The sequence below is a fragment of the Aphelocoma coerulescens genome, unplaced genomic scaffold, assembly GCF_041296385.1.
Source record: "Aphelocoma coerulescens isolate FSJ_1873_10779 unplaced genomic scaffold, UR_Acoe_1.0 HiC_scaffold_83, whole genome shotgun sequence".
Lineage (NCBI taxonomy): Eukaryota > Metazoa > Chordata > Aves > Passeriformes > Corvidae > Aphelocoma > Aphelocoma coerulescens.
In genome coordinates this window covers 234,910-240,372 of record NW_027184067.1, presented here as the reverse complement: position 1 = coordinate 240,372, position 5,463 = coordinate 234,910, and positions in this window count along the sequence as shown.

Sequence of the window (5,463 nt, the reverse complement as noted above, 5' to 3'; positions counted from 1 at the left end):
AGGAAACTCCTGGAACCAAGATGACCACTGGCACATAATGGAACCTCATGGAAGCAAGCATCCATGATGACTTTGGAGGGCCTCAGGGACCACAGGACCCATTGTGACACAGCAGGACCTGGTGGAACCAAGGAGCCTTTGTGATACTCCAGATCCACATGGAAGCCAGGGTGCACTGAGACACAGTGGGGCCTTGTTGGAACCAAAGACACCTCTGCAAAAAGCAGGCTAGCTCATAGAAGCAAGGAGTCCATTGTTACAACGTAAAAGCTATGGAAGCAAGGGACCATTGTGACACTGCGGGGCCTCATGGAACCAATTGTCCATGATGACAGTGCGGATCAAAGGAGACCATGGTGACACTGCGGAACCTGATGGAACCAAGGAGCCATTGTGACACAGTGGGGCCTCATGGAATCAAGGAGACCATTGTGACCCAGGTGTTGCATGGGAAGGCAAGGAGCCATTGTGACACTTTGGGCTTCTTCCCTTGAGCTCTGCAGCTGGCTGTCCCAGCCCAGCGCACCATGTGCCACCTGCTCTCCTCAGGGCTCTGCCTGCACACAGCCCCAGGAGAAGTTTTCCTGTTTGCAAGGAAAGAATGGAAAAGCCGGAGAAGGTTTCCTAAACAACAAACCCCACTCAGGAGCCACATGCTCAGTACAGGCTGCCTGGAACGATGTCCCCTTTCTACAAGGGTCAGTGTGAGCAGGAATGATCTCTGGGAGCAGAATTCTCGGAGTCTTTCCACTGAATTCTCTCTCCCTGTGTCTTGGGGTGACTTTATCATGTGTATCCCCTATTGCTGCTCTATGCCCAGAAGTGAACTTTGTGCATTTCTGTGCCTTTCAACTGAGCCTGAGAGGGGGGAGAGGAAAAAAAACCGGACAAACTTCTCAGAGCGTTTGTTCAAGGACACACATACACACTCCTCTGCATCCTGCTTGCAGCAAGAGCAGAGGGAAGCAACTTTGTTTCTTTTTAGCCAGTTTTCAGCTCCTTTTCTCTGGGGGGAGATGGAGAGTTGAACTTTGTTTTCCTGGGACTTCGGGGTTTTTTTTTCCCTTCTCCTCTTCTTGACTCTTTCAACATCAGAGCACATTGGGAGAATTTTCTCCCGAGGTGGGGGCCCTGAATGTGGGCCCATGAGCCAGCTGCAAGGAGGAGGAGAGAGACTGCACCTACGGAAGTGTTGGGGTTCCTCCCCCCTGCCATGAGGTCATGGGAGAGGGGACCCTGGGGTAGAGGCATGGCCTGGGCACGGGGTCTCCCTGCTCCCTGCTCACATGTGCCCTAACCCTGTTCAGCACTGCTTATTTTGTGTTGCCCTGTGCCAGGAGGGCCCTGGTTGTGCCGTGATTGCTCAGTTCTTTGGCAGTGCCCCGCCCATGTGGCTGGAGAAGAAGGAGCTCTGAAACTTCTCTCAAGAATCGCTCCCTGTTTCTTTGCACGGGCCTCGCTGTCTATGGATGTTTCAGGAGACCCCACCGAAACACAGAAGGACTCTCAAATTATCCCAGCTTTCTCTGCACAGCGAGAGCTTTTAATATTTAGCATTGTTATCCTTTTCCTGTGTGTTTGTTAAAAAAAAAAGTTTTATCTCTTTCACTTTCTTCCCAGGAAAGTTCTTTTTTCCAAAAACCTGGTGGGGGAGGGCTGGGTGTAACCTGCCTTCTATCAGAGGATATTTTCCTCCACATTTGTCCAAACCGGCACAGCCTGTCCTTTCCCTGGGTCTCTGTTGCAGATGGAAGCTGCTGGTGCCATTGTCAGCTTGAAGCCCTCTTTTGATGCAAGCAGATGTTGCCAGGTGTGTTCAGCAGCTGTTGCTCAATGCTTATGCCAAGCTATTGTGTTCCTCATGGAACCAAGGAGCCATTGTGACACTGCAGGGGCTGATGGCATCAAGGAGGCAATTGTGACAGTACAGAACCTCCTAGAAACAAGGCTCCATTGTGACACCGTGGGGAATCATGGAATCAAGGAGCCCATTGTGACACGGCTGCACGGAACCAATGGTCCATGGTTACACGGCGGATTCAAGAAGAGCACGGTGACACCACGCAACATCACGGAACCATAGGTCCATTGTGACACAGCGGGGCCTCATGGAAACAAGGGGACCATTGTGGCAAAGCAGGGCCTAATGGAAGCATGGAGAGCATTGTGACACTAAGGAAACTCCTGGAACCAAGATGACCACTGGCACATAATGGAACCTCATGGAAGCAAGCCTCCACGATGGTTTTGGAGGGCCTCAGGGACCACAGGACCCATTGTGACACAGCAGGACCTGGTGGAACCAAGGAGCCTTTGTGATACTCCAGATCCACATGGAAGCCAGGGTGCACTGAGACACAGCGGGGCCTTGTTGGAACCAAAGACACCTCTGCAAAAAGCAGGCTAGCTCATAGAAGCAAGGAGTCCATTGTTACAACGTAAAAGCTATGGAACCAAGGGACCATTGTGACACTGCGGGGCCTCATGGAACCAATTGTCCATGATGACAGTGCGGATCAAAGGAGACCATGGTGACACTGCGGAACCTGATGGAACCAAGGAGCCATTGTGACACAGTGGGGCCTCATGGAATCAAGGAGACCATTGTGACCCAGGTGTTGCATGGGAAGGCAAGGAGCCATTGTGACACTTTGGGCTTCTTCCCTTGAGCTCTGCAGCTGGCTGTCCCAGCCCAGCGCACCATGTGCCACCTGCTCTCCTCAGGGCTCTGCCTGCACACAGCCCCAGGAGAAGTTTTCCTGTTTGCAAGGAAAGAATGGAAAAGCCGGAGCAGGTTTCCTATACAACAAACCCCACTCAGGAGCCACATGCTCAGTACAGGCTGCCTGGAACGATGTCCCCTTTCTACAAGGGTCAGTGTGAGCAGGAATGAATGATCTCTGGGAGCAGAATTCTCGGAGTCTTTCCACTGAATTCTCTGTCCCTGTGTCTTGGGGTGACTTTATCATGTGTATCCCCCTATTGCTGCTCTATGCCCAGAAGTGAACTTTGTGCATTTCTGTGCCTTTCAACTGAGCCTGAGAGGGGGGAGAGGAAAAAAAAGCCAGACAAACTTCTCAGAGCGTTTGTTCAAGGACACACATACACACTCCTCTGCATCCTGCTTGCAGCAAGAGCAGAGGAAGCAACTTTGTTTCTTTTTAGCCAGTTTTCAGCTCCTTTTCTCTGGAGGGAGATGGAGAGTTGAACTTCGTTTTCCTGGGACTTCGGGGGGTTTTTTTCCCTTCTTCTCTTCTTGACTCTTTCAACATCAGAGCACATTGGGAGAATTTTCTCCCGAGGTGGGGGCCCTGAATGTGGGCCCATGAGCCAGCTGCAAGGAGGAGGAGAGAGACTACACCTACGGAAGTGTTGGGGTTCCTCCCCCCTGCCATGAGGTCATGGGAGAGGGGACCCTGGGGTAGAGGCATGGCCTGGGCACGGGGGGTCTCCCTGCTCCCTGCTCACATGTGCCCTAACCCTGTTCAGCACTGCTTATTTTGTGTTGCCCTGTGCGAGGAGGGCCCTGGTTGTGCCGTGATTGCTCAGTTCTTTGGCAGTGCCCCGCCCATGTGGCTGGAGAAGAAAGAGCTCTGAAACTTCTCTCAAGAATCGCTCCCTGTTTCTTTGCACGGGCCTCGCTGTCTATGGATGTTTCAGGAGACCCCACCGAAACACAGAAGGACTCTCAAATTATCCCAGCTTTCTCTGCACAGCGAGAGCTTTTAATATTTAGCATTGTTATCCTTTTCCTGTGTGTTTGTTAAAAAAATAGGTTTTATCTCTTTCACTTTCTTCCCAGGAAAGTTCTTTTTTCCAAAAACCTGGTGGGGGAGGGCTGGGTGTAACCTGCCTTCTATAAGAGGATATTTTCCTCCACATTTGTCCAAACCGGCACAGCCTGTCCTTTCCTGGGTCTCTGTTGCAGATGGAAGCTGCTGGTGCCATTGTCAGCTTGAAGCCCTCTTTTGATGCAAGCAGATGTTGCCAGGTGTGTTCAGCAGCTGTTGCTCAATGCTTATGCCAAGCTATTGTGTTCCTCATGGAACCAAGGAGCCATTGTGACACTGCAGGGGCTGATGGCATCAAGGAGGCAATTGTGACAGTACAGAACCTCCTAGAAACAAGGCTCCATTGTGACACCGTGGGGAATCATGGAATCAAGGAGCCCATTGTGACACGGCTGCACGGAACCAATGGTCCATGGTTACACGGCGGATTCAAGAAGAGCACGGTGACACCACGCAACATCACGGAACCATAGGTCCATTGTGACACAGCGGGGCCTCATGGAAACAAGGGGACCATTGTGGCAAAGCAGGGCCTAATGGAAGCATGGAGAGCATTGTGACACTAAGGAAACTCCTGGAACCAAGATGACCACTGGCACATAATGGAACCTCATGGAAGCAAGCCTCCACGATGGTTTTGGAGGGCCTCAGGGACCACAGGACCCATTGTGACACAGCAGGACCTGGTGGAACCAAGGAGCCTTTGTGATACTCCAGATCCACATGGAAGCCAGGGTGCACTGAGACACAGCGGGGCCTTGTTGGAACCAAAGACACCTCTGCAAAAAGCAGGCTAGCTCATAGAAGCAAGGAGTCCTTTGTTACAACATCAAAGCTATGGAAGCAAGGGACCATTGTGACACTGCGGGGCCTCATGGAACCAATTGTCCATGATGACAGTGCGGATCAAAAGAGACCATGGTGACACTGCGGAACCTGATGGAACCAAGGAGCCATTGTGACACAGTGGGGCCTCATGGAATCAAGGAGACCATTGTGACCCAGGTGTTGCATGGGAAGGCAAGGAGCCATTGTGACACTTTGGGCTTCTTCCCTTGAGCTCTGCAGCTGGCTGTCCCAGCCCAGCGCACCATGTGCCACCTGCTCTCCTCAGGGCTCTGCCTGCACACAGCCCCAGGAGAAGTTTTCCTGTTTGCAAGGAAAGAATGGAAAAGCCGGAGCAGGTTTCCTAAACAACAAACCCCACTCAGGAGCCACATGCTCAGTACAGGCTGCCTGGAACGATGTCCCCTTTCTACAAGGGTCAGTGTGAGCAGGAATGAATGATCTCTGGGAGCAGAATTCTCGGAGTCTTTCCACTGAATTCTCTGTCCCTGTGTCTTGGGGTGACTTTATCATGTGTATCCCCCTATTGCTGCTCTATGCCCAGAAGTGAACTTTGTGCATTTCTGTGCCTTTCAACTGAGCCTGAGAGGGGGGAGAGGAAAAAAAAGCCAGACAAACTTCTCAGAGCGTTTGTTCAAGGACACACATACACACTCCTCTGCATCCTGCTTGCAGCAAGAGCAGAGGAAGCAACTTTGTTTCTTTTTAGCCAGTTTTCAGCTCCTTTTCTCTGGAGGGAGATGGAGAGTTGAACTTTGTTTTCCTGGGACTTCGGGGGTTTTTTTTCCCTTCTTCTCTTCTTGACTCTTTCAACATCAGAGCACAT